The 22843-nt window shown below is 46.1% G+C and overlaps 1 protein-coding gene across 1 annotated transcript in view; it reads left to right on the top strand.

Annotated features, from left to right (window-relative positions):
- Positions 1–3164: 3164 nt before the first annotated feature.
- Positions 3165–22843, top strand: part of LOC308480088 (opsin-5-like) — a 68472-nt gene continuing 48793 nt past the window's right edge. The window contains exon 1 of the mRNA XM_081011402.1: positions 3165–3513. The gene's annotated coding sequence lies outside the window, so the exon portion shown is untranslated. The remainder of the gene's footprint in view (positions 3514–22843) is intronic.

The following is a 22843-nucleotide window of genomic DNA, read 5'->3' on the forward strand; positions in this document are numbered from 1 at the left end:
CAAATCGGCACACTAAAATTTAAGCAGCATAAAACAGAGAAACCCAACAATCCATAAAGTCATAAGCTGTGACAGTGGCAGAGGAAATCCCAACGACGACTGCAACTAGCACCTCATCACAGTAGCATGAAACCATCTCAGCTGGCTGTTGAAGCCAATTTTGTTTTCTCAGCGCGTCAGGTTCAGAGGGAAAATGGAGCAGTGCTACTGAAGATAGTTCCAGAGTACAATTAGGAGCAACATAAAAATCACCGAGAAAGCTTATACAAAAGTAATGGTAGGGGGACCATGTACTGGTGTGGAATACTGAGTTCATGTAGAACTGCCTGTTAAACTTCTTCCTTTTAAATGAGGACTCTTAAGGCAGTGCGATGTAGTGGTTAGAGTGTCAGGCTAGGACATGGGAGACCAGATTTCAACCCCCCCAGTCAGCTGCGAAGCTCACAGACCTCGGGCCAGTCACTGCCTCTCAGCCTGACCTACCACACAGGATTGTTGTGGAGATTAAATGAAGAGGGGGAGAATCAGGTATACTATCTTGAGTTCCTTGGAGAAAAAGATGGGATACAAATGCAAATAATAATAATAATGCTCTAATGCAGAGGTTCCAAACTGACCCTAACTGAGTGATAAGAGCATTCTACATGATGCAGAAGTACGAGACATGTGACTCTCCCCCACCCCAAGTCAGATAGTGAAATAGAGAATTGGGGAAGCTTTATTATATCTTAAATGAGCAATCTTGGAGCTGCTTGAAAAGCTTGCTCTGTAAAACCCTCCTCCCCACCACTATCCCTAAGCCCAGATCTGTGGGAGCTTGTAGCTGTGGTTATTCATTGGAAAGGAAATGGTACTCTGCCTATGCTTCATGGTGGAAGGTAGACTGGGCTCCACAGATACATCTCTAGGGGGATCTGGCAACAGATCTCAGTAGGAAAACTGAAAAAATATCAATTGATTGCTTATCTTTTAGCCTTAATGTTCCTTATAACTGGTTGCCTCTGACCAATAAACATTGTTAATATGTTGCCTGACTTATGCAACTGTACTGGCCACCTAACTGATTTTCTGTTAGCATCCCTGATGTTTAGTAATTCAGAAGTAGACTTGTACAGTTGAGGCTGGTCCATTTGAGCTATGGGGGCATTGCCCCACCAACTTCAGCCTGCTCTTAGCCACCTCCCCTCACCTGCCTGCCACTTACTTAATACTTCTTCTTAGCCTCTGTGTCACCCCTTTTAGAACTTAGCAGGGAAGAGAGGAGGGGAACCCCAGTTAGTTGGCTGTGCCTGTCACCCACTGTGCCTCTCCCTGCCTTCCACTCTTCATGTACCAAAGGACATCATCCATCACTGGATGGATTTAAAAGGTGCCCCTGTTCAGGGTGTCCAAAATCCAGCAGGCTGCAAATGTTGATGGACTCTCAAGTCTCTTCACATGCAGTCAGCATCACCAATGATCAGGGATGATGGGAGCTGTCATCTAGGAATATCTGGAGGACCACTGTCTCTGCTATCCTTACCCAAAAATCATTTTTAATATGAGTACTCACAAAAAAGTGCTTCCAATATTGCCAGGGGAGATTGACAATGCCTCACATCTAAAAATTGTGTTCTTTCTCCATAACTATGAGTTGCTTGCATTACAATGGATAAAGAGTCAGTTGATTAGTTAATTGATCAAAAGCTTGTTCTGCTGTGTGGGATCCCTAAGTCATGCCCTGACAGCACTGCTGTATGTGCCTTCAATGTTCATCTCGGTGGTTTAAAAAATATTTGCTTTTAACCCTTCTCCTCCTCAAAATCTGCACCACAGGGAATTGGCCAACCTTGCAAAGCTGTTGCACAAAATCCCCTACATAATTTGTGTGAAGTGTTTCCTGCTTTTAGGAGAATCACTGCACCCACTAAACACTGGCTATGCCCCATCATGATATTGTCAATCCAGTTGTATGCCAGCTGCCCATATGCTCACAGACTCCTTTCAAATAGGAGATTTGAAGGGAAATAGACCTTTGCTAAACTGTTGCTCTGGATTAAATTTTCTTTGTTGATTACATGGTCAGCCCACCCTTTCCTTCTAGGAACTCAGAAGTGTGTGTTATCTTCTCCCTCCCCATTTTATCCTCACAACAACCCTGTGGAGTAGGTTAAGCTGAAAGATAGTGACTGGCCTTTGATCACCCAGTGACTGAGTGGGGATTTGAACCCTGGTCTCCACAGTCTCAGTTTGTCACTTTAACCACTATGCCATCTAGGCTTAGAAGACAGTTTTGACTATTGTGCCTTCACTTGCAGGAGTCTGGGACCCATCAAAAACCTTCCCTGAAGCTCTGCGCTTGGTACACAGTCGACGCTGCATCATAGACTGTAGCCAGCAGCACAAGTACAGTGCAGGTTAATTTATGGGAAAAAACCAAACCTCTGCTAAAAAGTCACACAATTACGATGGATTAATTGTGCGACTCTTTGGCCAATTAATGATTCAATCCGCATCCATCTTCATTCGAGTAACTCAAAGTTCCGACAGCCACAGAGTTTTGGCCTCTTGCAGCAAAGAGAACGACAGAGTGCCTTGGCACCTTTTAAGACCAACCCATTTATTGTGGCAGAAGCTCCCATGGACTCAAAGCCACTTCTTCAGTTACATAAAGGAGACAGTCGTAAGGTGGGGGCAAATGGCAAGGAGCTGCAAAAATGACAGCCAGCAATCTTAGGTGTACATATGTTGGCTTGGCACAGCTTTATAACCTTTCACAGATTGGTGGTATTTGTTGAGATGATTGTATGAACACACAGCAGCAGGGCAGCGAACTACTGACTGAGCAAGAAACAGTGTCAATAGCCCAGATCTCCTGGTATTAGGAAGCCAATCAAACACATGAGGAGCGCAATTTTTCAAAAAGAATCCTTTCTCTCGTTAAACCCACAAGTGATGGCATTGAAGTTCTCGGTGTCTTGTAATGGAGATGTTTCCCAAGCGCTGCACGTCCCAGCTGTCCCCCTCTCTTCTCCCCCATCCCATCCCACCCCGCCTGCCCCCACCCCCGTGGCGGGCCGGCCCTCCTTCTCCCCCCTCTCTCCCCCACCCTCTGCGCCTCGTCCCTCCCCCTCGTGGTCCCGGCACTCACCCGCGGCTCTCCGTGGGTGGCAGGCAGAGGAAGGGCTGCGTGCGACTCCGCTCCTACATCAGACACACAGTCCGGCGCCGCAGTGGTGGCGGCAGCAGCAGCAGCCAGCCAGCTAACCTTGCCCTGCTAGCCAGCAAGGTGCGAGCGCGCTGTCGAGGAGCGCTGTCCGCCCCCTGTTGGTGCTGAACAGCCCCTTGAGCGCGCCTCTCCGCGCTCTCCTTGCCCAGCCGCGGGGTAAGGGAGGGCGGCGGCAGAAGGGCGCTGCCATGGGCGCCGCGGCAGCTCTCCAAAGTTTGCCGGTGCACAGGACGGAGCCCAGCTGAAGGAGGAAGCGCCCGGGAGTCCCCCTGCCCACACGCCGCACGCCTCTCCGCGCGGAGAAGGTAAGGGGAAACGGGGCTCTCTCGGTCCTGCCTGAGCTTGGGAGGGTGGGGAAAGGGAAGTCGAGGCAAAGTCGTGCGGACGCCCACGGGCTCCTGACACGCGCGGGTAGAGGGGTGCCTTGACCTCCAGTCCACACGAAAGCGCCAGGGGGCGGCGGGGAGAGAGACTCGGCAGCGCTGTCGTATTGCAAATCACTTGCCCCGAGTTACTTCCTGGGTTATTCGCTCTGATGGAGTCATGGGGGGGGGGGGGGGTCGTCTTCTTCTTTGCAACCCGCTTCAATGCATGTTGAGGGTGGGAAAGAGTGATTTCCGATCCGCAGGGATGGCCCGCCATACAGAGGCAGGATGAGTAGTAGCTTCTCATCCGGATTAATAAATGCTGGGTATAAAGGGGCAAGGTTCTGTGTGCTATTACCTCGGGTAATGTTCCACCGCACTGTTTGGATATTACATGGGGGGGGGGGGAGAGAGAGAGAGAGAGAGAGAGAGACTGTGTACTGGGAAAGGGGGCAAGTAGAATAGAAACACCCTGGCAGAGCTGAGATTGTGTGTTTGCAACTACCCCCAATACTTTTTTCTTTTTAAATCCACCACTACCTCCAGAATAGGTATGGTAACTAGTTCTCAAGACTAAGGGCTATATCCACAGCTATGGAAGAGCCATAGCTCAGTAGCAGAGCATGCAGAAGGTTCCAGGTTCTGTCCCTGGCATCTCCAGGTAGGGCTGCGAATGTCCCCTGCCTGAAACTCTGGAGAGCAACTGCCAGTCAGAGTAGGCAGTACTGAGCTAGATGAATGAATGACTCAGTTTAATCAGGGATTGTGTGTTTGTGTGTGTGACAACTTCACAACAACTGAGGATGGCTCAGTTGGTAAAGCAGGAGCCTCATAATCTCAGGGTTGCGGGTTTGAGCCCCACATTGGGGAAAATATTCCTACATTGCAGGGGGCTGGACTCAATGACCCTCCTGGTCCCTTCCAACTCTGTGATTCTGTGAAGATCATTACATTACAATTGTGTGTGTGTGTGTGTGTGTGTGTGAGAGAGAGAGAGAGAGAGAGAGAAGAAAGAGGGAGACAATTTGCAGAGCAGGTGCTGCACTAGAGATTCCTCTGCCCCCCCAGTTAGAAGACTTGTGTGAGTTGGGGATCTTTCCAGACACATCACAGAAGCAGGTAGGATAATACTCTGGATGGTAGTGGCTGTGTGCAATGCAGCATCACCAGCCAAGGGATAGGATATCGAAAGCCAGTGTGGTGTAATGGTTAGAGTATTGGGACTATGGCTCAGGAACCCCAGGTTCAGATCCCTGCACAGCCATGAATGAACCTCACTGGGTGACTTTGGGCCAATCAGTAACTCTCAGCCTAACCCCCCTCACAAGGGGTAGAGGGGAAAGCCACGTGTGCTCTTTGGAGAAAGCACAGGCTGTAAATGTAATACAATAAATAGATACATAAAAATAAGTACTACTCTCCATCCAAGGACTATGCTTTTCACCTCACTATTTTAAAAGCAGAAGCTGAAAGCTAAACTGTGCTGGAGGAGTATGCATATAAGTTTTCTGTCCTGTGAAGGAACATGTCTCAGACTGTAGACATGTTCACATGTTGCACTGGACACAGGTACAAGCTGCAGGTACACGGGTTTGTTTGAAAGTACACACTTGTTGATTTGTACAGCTCAGGTGCACATAGGAACAAAGGAAGCGGCCAGCTTCTGTGCCTGATGTTGGTCTTTCAAGCTCAGGGTTGTCTGCGACACTGGCAGCAGCTCCCCAGGGTCTCAGTCTCTCCCAGCCCTGCCTGGAAATGCCCCAGGGATTTACCAGGAACCTTCTGCATGCAAAGCAGGAGCTCCCTGGCTGAGCTATGGCCCCCCCCCCAAAAAAACACACCCAGATTGCACATTCATTGGATGTTATAGGTGAATAACTCTACAAGTGTGCAGCTAAACTCTTTGTGTGCACAGGTACACTCCTGTAATGTGCAAACACTCAATCTGAAATTCTCGTATGCATTTGTGAGGTGGAGGAGAGGGAATACCAAACAGTAGGTGTTGCGTGATTCCTGCTCAGAGATCATGGCTGTGTGTACAGGCTTTCTTCCAAATCCTGCGAGAGATTTCTTTAGAAAAGGATTTGCATGATACAGTATTCCTTCCAAAATAATCAGGCAAGGAGGAGAAGTAGTGTGTGTGTGTGTGTGTGTGTGTGTAAGAGCTCCTCCCTCTCTCAAATATATGCCCATACACAAACACACCAGAGCAAATAATGTTGTCCTTAGTGCCAAGCGTAAAGGTTAGATTTTCTCCAACGGGAGGTGTGTATACATTTCTTTGTACCGTCTCAGCTCCCCAGATCAGAAGCTATGCACCAACATGAGCTGACCCAGCCAGAATTGGGAGCTTAGTATGACCCTCAGTCCAACAACAGAGTATGTTCTAACAGCCTTTTACAAAGGTGGAAAGACATCTCCAAGATGTGTGGTGAGAGAGATCTTTTCTCTTCGGAAGCATTTATATAGCATTCCTCCCAATCTTTCCTATAAGAAGTTCAAGGTGGCGCACCTGATTCTCTCACCTCTGTTTTATCCCCACAACAACCTTGTGAGGTAGGTTAAGCTGAGAAATACTGACTGGTCCAGGAACACCCAATGAGCTGCATGGCTGCGTGGGGAATTGAACCTGAGTCTCTGTTGTCCTAGTCCAATACTCTAACCCAGGAGTGGCTAACCTGTGGTCCTCCTGATGTTGCTGGACTCAAACCCTTATCAACCCCAGCCAGGGATAATCAGGGGTGCTGAGAGTTGCAGAACAGCAACATCTGGGTGGCCACAGGTTACACGCCTACTCTCTCCATCGCACCAAACTGGACCTCAGGAATACACTTCCTGTGTATGCCTGAGAGAGACAGACAACAGCTCTTGTGACTGTCACAACCACACCATACATTCAAAGCACATCTCCCCACCTGAAGCATTCTGGGATCTGTTGTTTGCCAAGAGTGCGGGAGATGCTAGCTTAAAACCTACATTTCCCAGGATTCTTTGGTAGGGGGTGTACTTTAACTGTACAGTTTGACTGTGACTGGTATGTCTCTGAAACCCATATAAGAGTCTGTGACCCACAAGTCTTCTCCTAAACCCTTCTGCCTAGGAATTGAGAGGGAAACACATTGAGAGGGTTTTGTTTCTGCACGAGAACAACCTCCCCCTGCCACTGGAGCTGTGTGGGAGAAGGGGTGGGGTGGGGGAATGCATAAGACTAGGAAATCTTAGCCCAAAGGCAAGAAATGGAGATGGAAAAAGGGTCTCCCCTGGGAAGGTACATAGGAAGCCGTCTGGTATACTAAGCCAGGCTGTTAGTCCATCAAGCGCAATATTGTCTACAGTGACAGACAGGGAGCCTCCAGAGTTTCCCGGGCTTACCTGGCAATGCTGAGGACTGACCTTCTGCATGCAAAGGATGTTCTCCACTTTTGAGTTGCAAATCCTCCCTGCTGTGACTGTGTATCAGAAAGACCCTTCATAACATTGCTATTATGTTCGATACACCCCCTCAGAGAAGGAGCTATAAGTGGGAGAAATCTCAGAGCAAAGACTGAGTGGGTGGCATGTGTGTGCGATTTCGGGGTACGCAGATATGCCTTTGTGTGCACACGTACGTTCCTCAGACAGACACTTCCTTTTTTCTTTTTTCTTTGCAAGAGCAAAGGCTGCGTGTCAGAGAAACTCTTGCCCTCCACCCTGCTCTGTTCTTTATTTCCTCATGCGACAGAGACACAGAAGAGGCATACTCAGGGCCAGTTCTGACGCAATGATTTGGACAAATATATATTGAAAACATCATGGCAGGATGGAAAATCTACATATGGTTCTGCAGGGATATGCCAGCAAAATCTTCAGGTTTTGCACTGTGGGCATAAGAGTTTGCTACTATACCCCAGTACATAATCAGTGTTCAAAGGGGAAATATGTTGTATTCTGAGAGAGAGAATGAGAATGAACAAGTTACTCCAGTGGGAGTTATAGTAGGAATAGTGATCATGGAATCATAGAACTGGAAAAGATCCTTGAGATCATCCAATCCACACCCTTGTCCAATGCAGGTCTTACTCTAGGACATCTGACTGCATGGGGGGGGGGAGGTCATGATCAGTGATAAGTTTTGAGGGAGGCATAAATCAAATGTTTCTTTCAAAACAGGCCCATTCCTTGTTCATTATCTGCTACATCCAAGTCAGACCTGGACCCAAAGTTCAGAATCATTGGACCTTTCTGTCAATTTGTTTGTGCCTTCTAAATATTACCTTTTTCATTCCCTTTTCATTTTGCCATCACCAACAGTCGTCCCCACCCCAGCCCAGAACTTGTGAATCTTTAATCCGAGTAGCATTTTGCCTCACTGAATGAAATTTGTTCACCCCAATTAATCTGGTGAATGTGGTTATAGAGTGCTGGGTTTTGACTGAGGAGAGCTGGGTTCAAATTCTTGGCCAGCTATGAAGCTCACTGTGTGACCTTGGACTGGTCAGATAGCCTCAGCTTCACCGGATTGCTGTGAGAGTAAAATGTAAGCCTCCCCGAGCTGTTGGGAGGAGGAAAAATATATTAAAAATGTGATGCTGATTGGAATCAGCTGACGAAAGCTTCCAGACCTAGCATTTTCTTCCCACACTATTCTTCCTTCCTAGAACTCGGGTGACCTCTTTACAGCAAGATCCACCATACAGCTTATATTTTTTGTGAGCGAAGCATTCTTCTTTTGTGGGTGGAATATGCACGTATAGCCATTACGTTTGTGTTCAGGTTGTTTAGTGCTGTGGGTCTATTGTAGACGGACTTTATTGATGGGAGAAAGCACTCTAGAGAATAGCTGTCATTAGCTGAACAGGTGGATTCACTTGAGAAGAAGTGATTGACGTAGAAATTGCTTGTCGTTATGTCGACATATAGTGCAGATCCCCTCTTCTTATGAGCATATGAACCTGCCTCTTACTGAATCAGACCTCTGGTCCATTTGGGTTGGCAGTGACTTTCTATACAGGTCTCACGCAAAGGTCTTTCCTAGCCTTGCTAAAGAAGCTGGGAATTGGATGTAGGCTGTTTTGCATGCGAGAGCCGTGCTCTCCCACTGAACTATGGCCTCTTTCCCCTGCCTAAGGGCATTCTATCACTCTCCATTAAATATAGAACTTCATATTTATCAGTGGCACCCTTTCCCCCCGCCCCCCCCTTCAGAAATACTAGACATTCAAAGCAGCAGAAGCTAAGATGAAAATCTGCCATGTTTCAAAGCTGAACGGCGTTCTTCAGATCTCACATCTTGCTGGTTGAAATCCAAACTTGGGGTAAAAAATTGTGCAAATTTAAGTTCACAGACAGCTTGGCTGAAAAGGCAGAATCCGGCAATTTCACAGAATGGCATCTCAAAGTTCATGGTGATCTGTACCTTATCTGTGTTGAATTCCAAGATACAGGTTTGGAGAGTCAAACAGAAACCCAGAATACATAGCCTCTCCAGCATAGTAGCTGCAGTTGCGGCTTCTTGAAAAACTTCAAAAAAAAAATGTTTTTTAAAAAGACACATTTAAACTTTTTTTAAAGTGGGTAAGATGTGTATCTGTATCTTTTCCTGCAACCGGCTTGAGCAATGGAGCTTAAATCAAATCCAGCAGCAGATTTGTACATCTACAGAGCCCATGGATAAGCAGTTTTATTTTTTGCTTAAAATGGGAACAGTTTCACGCTAGGGAAGAAAGGTCAAAATGAGTTTACCCTTGGAGGCTCAGGGCATTAAAGGTGTGTGTGTGTGTGTGTGTGTGTGTGTGTGTGTGTGTGTACTTGCAAGCTTCCAAATGTACAGTATGCATTTTATATTTGCAAAAGGCACCCCTGATACTGAAGCATTGGCATGAGGAGCAGTACTGCATACTGTCTCTGTAATGAGCTGGCACACTGCACAGAAGGTCTTATTGCAGTGGTGGGCAAGAAAATGCCATTAAAAGCTTAGAACTGATGAGAGCAGTAGGAAGACGGCCCAGAGACTGATTTCCTCCTCAAATTGGTGAGCAGGCCCCATGGTGTAGCAGCTACCAGAGCATGGAGAGATAGCTTGTGCATGGCATTTGTATCCACCCTTCCTCCAAGGAGCTGAGGCCAGCACCTCTAATTCACCCCCCCCCCACACACACAACCACCATTTTGTCCTCACAACAACCCTGTGAGGTAGGCTAGGCTGAGCAAGCATGTAATTCTCCCAAGTCCATGACTGGAGATTTGAATGTGAGTCCAGTTCAATTTGCTCTAACACCCTGGCTATCTTTTGAAGCAAAGCGGTCCGGAGACGAATGAGAAAGGAACCCAGGGCGGCAAACACTTCTGTGATAAAACAAACACACACACCCCCAAATTAAAAATGCAAAAAAATTTAATATACTTAGAATTGCTTTAAGCATTCTTTAAAAAACAAGAAAGCATCTAGAACGAACTCAAGAGCAGGTATGGCCAAATCATGGGCTTCCTCCAAATGTCAGTGCTACTCAGAGTAGAACTGTTGAAACGAAAGGACCTAAGTGAGTCATGTCCATTAACTTCAGTGGGTCTACTCTGAGTAGGGCGAGCATTGGATACAGCCCTCTGTGTCTGGGCAGGCCTACCAAACAAGAAAATTATGTCTTTAAAAAAGCAACATGTATTACTCAATTCATTTCAAAATGGAGGGCCGTAGTTATGCCAAGTTTGCCCCCCCCCCATTCTCCCCTTGCTCTGAGTGGCAAGTCATGCCCTTGTATGTGCATTATATGTTTATTTCAGAAGGTGGCTTTAGACAAACTGTTACCTTTTAACTCTTCCCCTCCCCCAAATTGCCATAAGGGGACTAAGCCAGGCTCGTAAAGCTATTGCAAAAAATTCCCTACATAGAATTGGAAGGGACCCTCAGGAATCACCTAGCCCACCCCCACCCCCTTGCAATGCAGAAATCTCAACACACACCCTCCCATCCAATTTTAAACCATACTAAGTCCTGCTTAACTTTGCAAATGTGCTAGTAATTTTATGGCTACACCACTAGGGGGGACATAATTTACATGAAGTATTTAGGAAAATAATTGCACTCATATTAAGTGTTGCCTGCCTGTGGCCTCATTGTGATCTTGTAAATCCAGTTGGTTCTATGTGCTAGAACTTGGCCCTCCAGATGTTTTGGGACTACAACTCCCATCATCCCTAGCTAAGAGGACCAGTGATCAGAGATGATGGGAGCTGTAGCCCCAAAACATCTGGAGGGCCAATTTTGTCTATGCCTGTAGTTGCACATATTATCACAGACTCCTTTCAAAGAGAAGAATGAAGGGAAATGTCACCATAGCTCTGGGATGAATTTTATTTATGTCATACCTTTTCACCCCGCCTTTTCCTCCAAGGAGCTCAGGTCAGTGTGCATGGTCCTTTTTCATTCCCATGATATCTTCGCCACAACCCTGTAAGGTAGGTTAAGCTTACAGATAGTGTCTGACCTAAGAGCTCACTTAGAGAGTTTCATGACCGAGTGGGAATTTGAACCCTGGTTTCCACAGCCCCCTGTCTGACGCTCTAGACACCCTGGCTCAGCAGACAATTGTGACTATTGCGCAAGACTCTGGGATCCACCAAGAACCTCCCTCTGAAGCTCTGAGCCTGGTACACAGGCAATGCTGTATCATAGACCACAGCTTGCAGCAGCAGCAGAACCATGTCGTGCTATTTATGGAAGAAAATAAACCCATGACATTTGGATCTATCTGCTTCAGTGGCGTCAGGAGGCCCATTGACCTAAGACCTCATGACCATATCCTCTGTTCCCATTACTTCGTGCTAACATCAAGGTCAGGTTTATCCAAAGGGCTGTGCCCCATTTTCTTTCTCAGGGCAGATTTCCGCAGGAGTTGAATCTGAAGGTGGGATGAGCTCTTTAAAACAACAACAACAACCCCCTTCCCCACCCTCAAAAGCAAAACCCTGTGGCATCTGCCATATTAAAATAAAATTATATATTAAAAAACCCCCACCACAAAGCACACAGCAGAATTGGCACATTAAATACGGGAATGCTTTTTTATTTTATTTTAACCGTTTCTCCAGCAATATTACTGTAACTTCCTTAGGTGTACCTGTGTCCGGTGCAAGGTGAATTTAAAGGACCTGGTTTATGGTCTCCCTTCAATGGCAAAAATTGACAAATCTCCTTGTTTCTGCACAACCACTTGCAGTAAGCGTACCTTACTGTTAATGATAGCAGCACATCTATCACTCTGATCCAGACATGCCTTTCATTATAATAGCCGAAGTGATAGATGAACGCCTTACAAATGGCTTCGGCATAACCATAAAAACGGACACATCTGACGTAATCTATCAGAAATAAAACTTCATCTCCTGGATTTCTTTTTTGGCCTGCCTGGTTTTACAGCTATACTACTCCCTCCCTGCCCCCAACCCCTTCAACACTTGTTGCTTTGAATCAAAGGTTTAAATGGCAACTTGGATGGAAGGGGGGGGGGGGGAAGAGAGATTTACCTAGAAGAAAATCCCAAGGGTTCACAATAATTTATGTGGATAAACCACAGAGCCTAGAGCTTGCCGATCAGAAGGTCGGCGGTTCGAATCCCCACAACGGGGTGAGCTCCCGTTGCTCGGTCCCTGCTCCTGCCAACCTAGCAGTTCGAAAGCATGTCAAAGCGCAAGTAGATAAATAGGTACCACTCCGGCGGGAAGGTAAACGGCATTTCCATGCGCTGGTCTGGCTCGCCAGAAGCAGCTTAGTCATGCTGGCCACATGACCCGGAAGCTGTACGCCAGCCAGCTCCCTCGGCCAATGAAGCGAGATGAGCACTGCAACCCCAGAGTCGGTCACGACTGGACCTAATGGTCAGGGGTCCCGTTACCTTTTTAAGAAACATCTCTTCATGCTCTAAGTGGATGGGTAGGCAGAGAGGTGGTCCAGCAGCAGATTTTGAAAGACAGACTTGAGGGCAGCAGAATACTTCAGAACAGATGGATCTGACCCATGGGGCACAAGGCTGTAAGATGTTGTCTTCTGTAAGCCCTGCTCAAATGACTGGGAGCTGAGCAAGAGTGAGACCACAGCGCCAGGAAGGCAACTTTTCAAATGGGCTGTTGTGCTCTTCCTTTAAGCCCCCGCTTGTTCTGCAGACATTAGAAGGTGACTTTTTTTCTCAGCACAGAGCAGTTTATCGCCACAGATCAAATGCCTTTTAACACTCGGTGCAAGGGACAGTTTTTAAAGCTCTTGCAGTTTCCCTTCTCCTCAATGTGCCTTTGCACTGGAATAATTGTCCCTCAGCCTGTGTGTGTGTCGTATGAATGAATGAATGGTAAGGTGGCATTCTGGATTTTTCTGCCTCGGGAGTTCCCTGCTTTGCCCCTTTCCTCCTTTGTTAAATAGAAAATGTTTTCTGAATTAGTGCGCAGACATACAACTTGCCTCCTGTTCTGTGCCGTGGTTTCAAGGAAGAATAAAACACAGCTCCCAATAACCGGAGAACTCGGAAATTACCAGAGTAGAACTAAATAAAGGTTAGGTCCAATTAGGGTAATGAGGCTGCAGGTTTTGTTTATTTATTGCACTGAGGTCTGCAGCAAATATGGCCGAGTCCTTAGAACACCTTTCCATTGTGAGCCTGCGGCACAGCATGGGCTGAAGACATATGATGCTGTAACCTGATGAAGCTAAGCAGATTGCTGTCTGGTCAAAGCCTCCATATGGAAGGCTGCCTGGGAACCTGAGTCAAGCTGCCTGGAGGAGAAGCAGGAAACAAACATAAGAGAGCAATGAGCAATGTGATGGACCACAGTCTTGTCTTTTGTTGCCAAGAGGCATAAAACACACCTCTCCACATCTGTTGCACCTGAGGTCCTTCACCTACAGAGAGTTGCTCCTAGTGAAAGCAAAAGAAAAATGCAGCCCGTAGAACAGAGCTGGGAAGAAGGTAAATCAGAATCTACTCATCTCTGGGTGATCTGAAGTTAGTCTTCAAAGATTCCTGGCTACCAAATAACTTCCTTCCCCTACTCAAATGATACTCTGGTTTAGACCACAGTTTAGTCCATTGGGTAGGGTTTATTTCATAGCTCCCATCATTACTTTTGACTGAGGAGAGAGGTTGTGGGTTTCTGGAGTAGTATTTTGCATATCATGGATACCTCTTCTCCCCTCTTCTCCCTCAAACTTATACTGCATGCAACATTAAAGTATCACATCGAATATAACTGATATGTAGAAAGGACATAATGATCTGAAAATAGACAATGTATGTACTTTTGTAAACCAAGAAAATCTTTAATAAAAACAATTAAAGGAAGAAAGCAAGGGGAGGAGAGGGGAGGTGTTACCCAAGAGTGGGGGTTTTTGTGTAGAAAGGTCTGTGAGCTCTGCTTAGACCTAGCGCCAAAGCAAACTCCCAGGCTCTGAGTTCTTTACTTCTAAGTGGATGCCTTCTGTGACTGGTTCCAGTTGGTGGATCTTGGGGTAATATACCTATTGTCCCACCACCAACAAGCTTGCTCTGTTGAGAGCTTGCAGGAACATTCCAAGGGGATGGAATGTTCAGCCCAAGGGGAACATTCCACTCTGGTCAACCTTCCGAGGGCCACATGCCAGGGATGGGAGGGGCCAGAGGGCAAAGTGGGTGGAGAAAGGAATGCAAATGTCTCCATTGCACAGTAGGGTCTGTTTTTTTGCGCACACGTTTCTCTGTCCTTCATCCAGGCGAGCAAGAAGCATTAATGTAAGGGGTACATTAAAACTAGGCAAAAACAGTTGGAGTGTGCAACAGGTTCAACAAGGCCCAGAGGCATAGGTTGGGCCTGGGAGGGTTCTGAGGGCCAGATACTGAGGAACGGAGGGCCATATTTGCCCCCTGCTGTAGTTCCCCACCCCTGATCTAATGGATTTGTGGTGCTAAGTCTTTGTTGAGTTCTTGGAAACCTCAATTTCCTCTCCTTATAGTTCTCAATGGTTGTAGGAAGTTTGATTTCTCTGACTTGGTCTCTGGGTCACTGGGCATGAAATGAACAGGTGAAGCTGCAGTGGGGCTGGCAGGGCAGGGCTTTGGAGATGTTTGGGGCACAACTCAGAGAATGGGCTAGAAAGCCCCCACCAACGCAGCTTGCTCTGCTGACCACCCTTTTTGTAGTAATGCACATTACCAAAGGGGGACAAGAACCTTTGGCCCTCCAGATGTTGCTGATTGGCAACTCCCATCTGCCCCAGCAAGCATGGTCAGTGGCCAGGGATGATGGGAGTTGTAGTTCAGCCACATCCCCTGCATTGCAATGTAAAGAGACTCTGGTGTCCAGAGTCTAAGGTGACTTAACTGCACCATTGCCTTGCTTGGAGTTAGACGATGGGTTCATCTAACCCAGAATTGGCCACTTAACCAGCAGAAATTCCTTATGATCTCAGGTTGAGTTCTTTCTCTGTTCTGCTACCTGAGATGCAAAAGAGGCCAGGGCATCTTTAACAGGGATGTAGAATAGAGGGTTTCAGCAGGTGCGGGTTGCAGGGCAGGCTACAGCTGCCCTTGCACTATGCATTTTAAGCACATGGCTTCCTTCAGAGGATCCTGGGGGAAGAGTTGTAGATCATCTGCCTTGCATGCAGAAGTTCCCAGGTTCACTCCTAAGCATTCATAGCAGGGCTGCCGTATGTCCAGAATTTCTGATTTGTCAGTGAAAATTGCAATTTCCCTGAAAACTAGGTAAAGAAGGGGCAACTACTGCCAGTCAGTGCTGCCAGTACTGAGCTAGCTGAACCTATTGTCTGACTCCGTATGAAGCAGCTTCTTATGCTTCTTATGGAAACTTTAGTTTGCTAAAGGTGCTGGGAACCGCAGCTCTGTGAGGGGTAAACTATAGTTCCCAGGGTTCTTTTTCACAGGGGCCATGTGCTTTAAACCTATGGTCATATGAAGCCTACACCTGCTGAAATTAAAGGTGCAGGAGCCCTGACTTCTTTTTAATCCAGAGACTTCATTTAACTGGGGATACCCTAGAGTAAATTTAGGACCTGCTGAATGTGCACTATTGATTAACCCTCAGACTGCGAAATATGTCCTTATTTGGGATAGCTCAGAGCAAGATTCCTGCATTGCAGGGGGCTGGACTAGATGGCCCCCGTGGTTCCTTCCAACTCTATTATTCTCTCTGCTAGGGATTTGAGGGCTTGAACCAACTTGAGCAAACCTACCTGGCATACTTCGGGATTGCACAGTTATTTTGGTTTGAGCCCTTGTGCTTCCAGCGTGCGGTATATCTAATGACCTAGTGATGGTCTAATAAGTTTAAACTTAGCATCAATTTAAATCAGCCAGACACAAAAGGAAGCAAGAGGTGAGCTCCCTTAGACATTCATCATATAGAGCACACGGAGACTGGATTTTCATTAGCTGTAAAATTAAACACTGCAAAGCAGCTTCTTCATCCTGACAATTATGGAAACATCAAAAGAGAATGATGCTCGAAAGCGCCTTTTTCCATGCACCGGTTAGGAGGCTCTAGCTAGTTAATATAAGGCAGCAACAAAGAGCTTGCATTCCAGAGCCTCCTTGAGCGTGACCTCCGTGTGGGAGGAGGAAGGAGGACCAAAGGACCATTTTCGTTGTTCCTCCCTTTCTGTGTTCCTGCTAGCTAAAGTTCTGTTGAAGGTGAAAGTTTATACAAATACAGAAGCCAGATGTGATCATCACATGTAGGGACTGGTGAACCTGTCCATTTCAGTTTGTCTCAGTTTCTCATTTTTTTCAATCAAGTTCAGTGGCCCATGATGCAACATCCTTGTGAAAATTCACCATCATTTAAGCGTGAATTTATTTTTAAAAATTTCACATTTTTTTCTAATACTGCAATTCATTTTTATTTGTTATTTTCACTAATATGCATTTCATGCAGACACAATTTTGCATGCATTATCTAATCTGAGAATGATATTGCAAAATTCAAAACAGTGTAATTTTGAAGAATGAGTGTTTCTGTATTTTTCAGAAAGTGCAGATTAGATAGGTTTGCCTTTAAAATGCCAAGATAGATCCTGAATTCAAATAGGTAGTTGCACATAAGCATCTACAATCAAACCATCATTCCTGGCCTGGGGGAAGTTGCTTTCAAAAACAAGCAAATGTTTGACTCTGGCTTGAGGCGAGCAAGTTCCTGCAGTGAGGAAGTCTGGCTTAAGTTAGATATAACTAGATTTTAAAGATCTGCCACTTGCCTCTGGGAAAAGTTCTGTGGTATTTCTCATTTTGAGGTCAGGCAATGCAAAAATGTCAGAGAGAGAGGGCTGAAAAATAGAGTTAAGTGTTTGCAGTAAAAACTTTTGTTTCAGGTCATAAAAGTGGTAGGTTTCAGATAATAAAAACCAGGCTGCATAACAGCTTCCCTTTACAACATTCACAAGCAAAGTTATCGTCATATTTAACTCAATGGACTAGCCAAATTTAACGACCCAATATTATAGATTATCCAGCTACAATAACAATTGTCCTGGAGCTTTTGTGGCTAGATGCAAATAAGGACTTTTAGTAGTCGTGCATGAGATGGGATTCCAGCAGATGTAGCTCGCATGACAAGCTACACCCAGGAAAATAAGAAGCAGACTTACACCGAGTCAGACCATTGCTCCAGCTAGCTCAGCATTGTCTACACTGACTGGTGCTCACTCTTCAGGGTTTCCAACAGGGAATCTCTCTGAAACCTGGGAATGTCTACCACTGAGCTACAGCCCTTCCCCAAATCTGTTGTTGTTTAGTCGTTTAGTCATGTCCAACTCTTCATGACCCCATGGACCAGAGCATGCCAGGCACTTCTGTCTTCCATTGCCTCCCGCAGTTTGGTCAAACTCATGCTGGTAGCTCCAAGAACACTATCCAACCATCTCGTCCTCTGTCGTCCCCTTCTCCTTGTGCCCTCCATCTTTCTCAGCATCAGGGTCTTTTCCAGGGAGTCTTCTCATGAGGTGGCCAAAGTATTGGAGCCTCAGCTTCAGGATCTGTCGTTCCAGTGTGCACTCAGGGCTGATTTCCTTCAGAATGGAGAGGTTTGATCTTCTTGCAGTCCATGGGACTCTTAAGAGTCTCCTCCAGCACCGCAATTCAAAAGCATCAATTCTTCGGCAATCAGTCTTCTTTATGGTCCAGCTTTCACTTCCATACTTTGGAAAACCCCAAAGCTACCACCTGCTAAAAGGCCTCCTTCTATGCCACTATTATAGGTGAAGGCAGTCTGCTTTTTTCCCTTTTGCATCTGCCTGCCTTCTTTGCTTCCTGGCCTGTTGAGAGAATTAAGGGGAACAAATAGGGCATGGCTATGCCTGTTTCTTGCTTCAGTGGCACACTGAGGGCTTGTCCGCACTTCCGCTTGCCTTGTGTCTAGAAAGCACAAGTCTGGGAGGCTTTCTGCTGATCCCATGCTTTCTAAGCAAGAGTCCAAGTGGTTTTCCATTTGCCCTGCTGCTTTCTCCTGGCTAGGCTGAAATAGAGCAGTTGGCGCAAGGTCAGTAGACTTTGTAGTTGAATGGGGATTTGAACCAAGGTTCCCTAGGTTCTAATCAAACACTCTAACCCAAGCATAGGCAAACTTCGGCCCTCCAGATGTTTTGGACTACAATTCCCATCATCCCTGACCACTGGTCGTGTTAGTTAGGGATGATGGGAAGTGTAGTCCCAAACATCTGGAGTTTGCCTATGCCTGCTCTAACCCAACCTTCTTCAAGCCTTCAGATGCCATTGGACTCCTACTTCCATCAGCCCTAGTCAACATGGCCAACAGGCAAGGAGTATGGAAGTTGCTGTCCAACAGCATTGGGTGGTCTCCAGACTGAGGAACACAACTCTAAGTGCAACACTGCACTGCCTGTTAACTGTACGTGACCAGATCTGGATCATGCCCCAAGTGCTTAAAAGGTGAAGCCCAGCAGAACAATGGTATGAAAAATATAAATGATAATGACTTGATTCCATCACGTAACCAGGTCATGTGCTACCATATCGCAAGAGAAGCAAGCTGAGGGAGAGAGAGAAATGAATGAGGGATATATTCATAAAGGATATCAAAGTAGGTGCCCAGAAATTAATCAAGAAAATGTAAATATGATCTATCTGGTGGGGCTGCTGAACTATTTGTTTCAGGTCTATTTGAATGGGTATGGAAAGCCTATTTAAAGCACAAGCTTATAGGCTGTTCTTTCCTGAAACCCACTTACCTCCAAAGATTAATTACCATTCTGGGGAAAGGAAACCTTTGTCAAATGGGTTAGTGCTCGCTTTTCTTCTCTTAAGACAGCAGAGGTCCTTGAAACTTTATCTCTGCGAGTTTCCAGCATCCATAGGGAATGTCTCTGGCTTTTTCAGTTCTGAATTGCAAAATATATGCACAAGATCACACAGTATATGCAGTTATATGAAACCATATATATATATATGCTGTTATTCTATGAGCTAATGTTGTGGGTGAAATATTCAGGGATGGCCCCAGATAGGGATGATGAAGAAAATCGCTGCAGTTAGGATTTGAATCCAAACCTGTCAAATTCACACTTTCTGAGACAAAAACACAACCATTCTTCACAATTCACACTTATCCCAATTTTACACTACTGTTCTCCAACCCAACAATGTTTAAAGAAAAGCAAGCTTTAGGGGAAAGTGGACAAAACAATGAACATATTGGTTAAACTAGCATACAAAACTGCATTATATTAGGAAAGTTTGCTTGGGAAAATGGGTATATTAGTTTGCCCTTTTAAACACACACACACACACACACACACACACTCAGATAAAGTGTTTAGAAAAGCAAAAAGAAAAAAGAAAATATAACATGACAAAAAGTGAGGCAGTCATAGGGATATTTTGCAGCTTTCTTATTTGTTAAGGGTACCAACAAACACCAAATAAATAAATAAATAAATAAATAAATAAATAATAGTGTGCCCAAATGCTTTGGGGGGAAAAATAGGAATCACATATCCCAAACGTCCAGCAAAGCAGGTGGCAATGCACTTTTTTTGGAGAAATGTGGAGAACTGAATTTAAGATAAGAAAAACGAGAGAGCGCCAACACTGGCACATCCTCCATGACCTGGCACCAATGGGCACCTACTGATACCCACCCCTCCCCCCAGGTGGGCGCCCCCCAACCCCCACTCCAGCCTTCATCTTTCTTCCTTCTTGTTCACTTATACAAGCAGTGAGCAGAGTAAGGAGAAGCAAGAAGCAGCCTCCACTTGTCTTGACTTCCTTCTATGCAGTGGTTTGGACTTGGTGCAAGAGAGGGCAGGTGAATAGGCAGTGATGAGGAGGTGGATCCACTTAGGGAGGGATCTGCTTAGGGAGGTGGAGCCACTTAGGGAGGGAGTGGCACCTCACCCAGTGGCCACTCCCTCCCAAAATCTGGAGCTGACAATGCAAGCATTTCTCGGATATGGGTGCAATACCACAGAGGCCCTACTGGACAATACAGTTCTGTTTAACATAGGGGTGGGAAACCTCAGCTCTGTTACTGAATGTGGCCTTCCACCCCACTCTTGTCTGGCCCTTGAACACCCCAGTTTAGGGCTTTTTAGCTTTCGTTTTTTAAATTTTTAATGCGTTTTAAGCATAAAGAATGTCACTGATTGCTACCTGCTCCTGCTGCTGATGCCTTGATTGCTTGATTTAGGAGTTTGTTCTTTGTATGATTTAAACTGCTTCTTAAGTTGCCTTGGAAATACAGGTGGATGTTGGTGTAAGGTGGGGGGGGGGGAGAAATATATAGGAAGGGGAAATATTGAATACCAAGATCCAAGTTTGGGGAAAGTACCCTTTGGTGAGATAATCCCAGCAGAGATTTAAAATCACAAGACATGCAGCAAAGTGTGGAAATATAGGCTTCTAGATCTTTTAAAATATACCCTTATAAGTTCCAAAACTTCCATCTTCCCCCAGCATAGGAAAAGACCACACATTTGGTAAGTTAAAATTTTAGTTACAAACTCTTGAAAGGTCAGGTTCATGTGCATTTTCTTACATCATTCAGAAAAGTTGCATAGGGAGTAAATCTTGGCTTTGTTGCAATGTGGTGAAAAATCCTAAATTATTGGTACAGGAACTCAAGAGAGGCTTGTAAGCCTCTTCACACTGGGAAAAACAATAGACTTGATTACCCATTTCTTCCCAAGGTAAGGGAAGTGGACATAGCTAAGCCTGGCAGGCCAGCTTACTCTATGGTACTAACCCCTTCATGCATTAATTATATTACGCATGTTGGTTACATGAGGCTGGCTATCCCATAGTGGACAGGTGGGTTATCAATACTTTAAATAAACAACACAGCCAGACTGCACAGCTTTGCATTTAACATGCCGGTGTTTTAACAATTCAAATAGCACCAGAAAATTACTAGGGGAGGGGGGCTTATAAGAATTGGCATGACATCAGGCAAGGAAGGGAACTTCTTTTCTCCTTAGCTGTGGTTCTGAGGAAAAACCCTCCTTTTGAAGCAGGTATTTGCTTTGGACGTGTCAATGGAAGATTTGCTTCTGATGCAAACACGAGCTTCAGGGTTACTTGGCAAAAGGCTTACACTCTCCATCCATGCATGCTGTGATCCTTATAATTCTCAGCTGCCTCCCAATTGAGGCTATCTGTATTCTTAATCACTCGCACTTCAAACGCAAAGATGCATTTAACATCATATTGAATTCAGCTCCCAGCCTCCAAAAATCTGTGCAAGGGCCCTAGCAATTGTTCCCTTTGTGACAGTTCTGGTTGGAAGCTGTCCCCAGCCTTGATGCCAGCAGAACAGAAGCTGTTTTGGACTGTTGTTTCCCCCCATGGCACTATGTAATCCAAGAAGTGTGCTCCAGGATTGCTTGAGGTACAAATGGACGTGCCAGTATTTTTTTTAACCAAAAATAAAATCACTCTGTTCCTGTGTGGGCTTATCAACACTTACCTTTCTCCTCCATTCTTTCCAGGCAGGATCCATGCTTAAATAATTACCCTCACCGCTTTGCGACCAGGAGGGCAGCGAATGGGGTGGTAGTTCAGAGCCTTTGTGTCACGGTCTGGTTCACGAGCAGTCGAAGTCCGGGCTGGGGACGTCAGGACCGGGAGCAAGATGGCAGGGTGGGAGCAGGAACGGGAGTCCAGAAGCCAAGAGTCAGGAAGCCAGGAATCCAAGAGTCAGAGAGCCGGGAGTCAAGAAGCCAAGGGTCCAAGGGTCAGGAAGCAAGGAGTCATGAAGTCAGGGGTCCTAGGATCAAGAAGCAAGGAGTCAAGGAGCCAACTGCAGCAAGGCAGGGAACGCGTTGCTGGGGCAAAGAGCCAAAGGGAAATGCTGACCTTATATCCCTTCCTGGCTCTTGCCACCAGGTGCTGTGAGTTACCAATCGGCCTCACCTGTGCGGCCACGCCTTGCCTCTTCAGAACAAACTTAGGAAGGTGCCAGTCCTGCAAAGTCCTACTGGTCTCAGGGCCTGGCTCCTGCACACACTCTTGACACTTTGTGGGTACCAGGGGAAGATGCCAAAGGCACCCTTGTGCCCACAGTTGCCTCAATGGTGACCCCGAATTGTAGGGTTGTTGTTAAATGACGTTTCCTCCAATTCAGTGGTAAAGATCAGGTTTTCCAGGGGGGAAGCACTGGGACAAGCAGATGAGCCCCATGAGGGAGAAGTGGTGGATGAAGGTGTTCAGGCTGATCTGGGGTGCGTGGGAAAGGGAGGATACAGATCCATTCAGCAATTCTGGCTGATTTGGGGCAGGAGGGAATGGACACTGCAAAAAGGAAAAGCACCGGCCCAGTTTCAATCAAAATGGAGCGCCGGGCAAGGGGAAAGAGAGTCAAATTGCTTCGTGAAGCAAACTTGTTGCGAAAGCAGGCGGCTCATTTGCAGTTGGCTCACGTCTCAAAGTCAATAGCTTGTCTGTGTCACAATGAAATTTCATTTTTAAAAACAACAGAGGCAGGAGTCTGGGTTAAGTACAATGGAAACATTCCTACCTGTTGCCCAGGAACAATTTCATCCGCTTCTTTGGGAGACAAATGGGGGCAACAGAGAAGAAAAATGGGCCAGTCTGTTGCTCAACAAGCTGCGGCTATTAAACTGTTTGCTTTGCTGTCACCAGCAAAGGGGCTGGTGGGGAATGTCGGAGGTGGCGTGCTTGTTCACACAAGGAAGAAGCAAAACCTCGACTCCTGCATCTTTATCATTTGCCTAGCTGCTAGCACTTTAAGTGCTGTCCAAAGGTACACACAAACACAAACGGAAGAATCGGCTGGGCCAAGC

The sequence above is a fragment of the Podarcis pityusensis genome (genome assembly GCF_964106645.2).
Source record: "Podarcis pityusensis genome assembly, chromosome: 6".
In the NCBI taxonomy this organism is placed as follows: Eukaryota; Metazoa; Chordata; class Lepidosauria; order Squamata; family Lacertidae; genus Podarcis; species Podarcis pityusensis.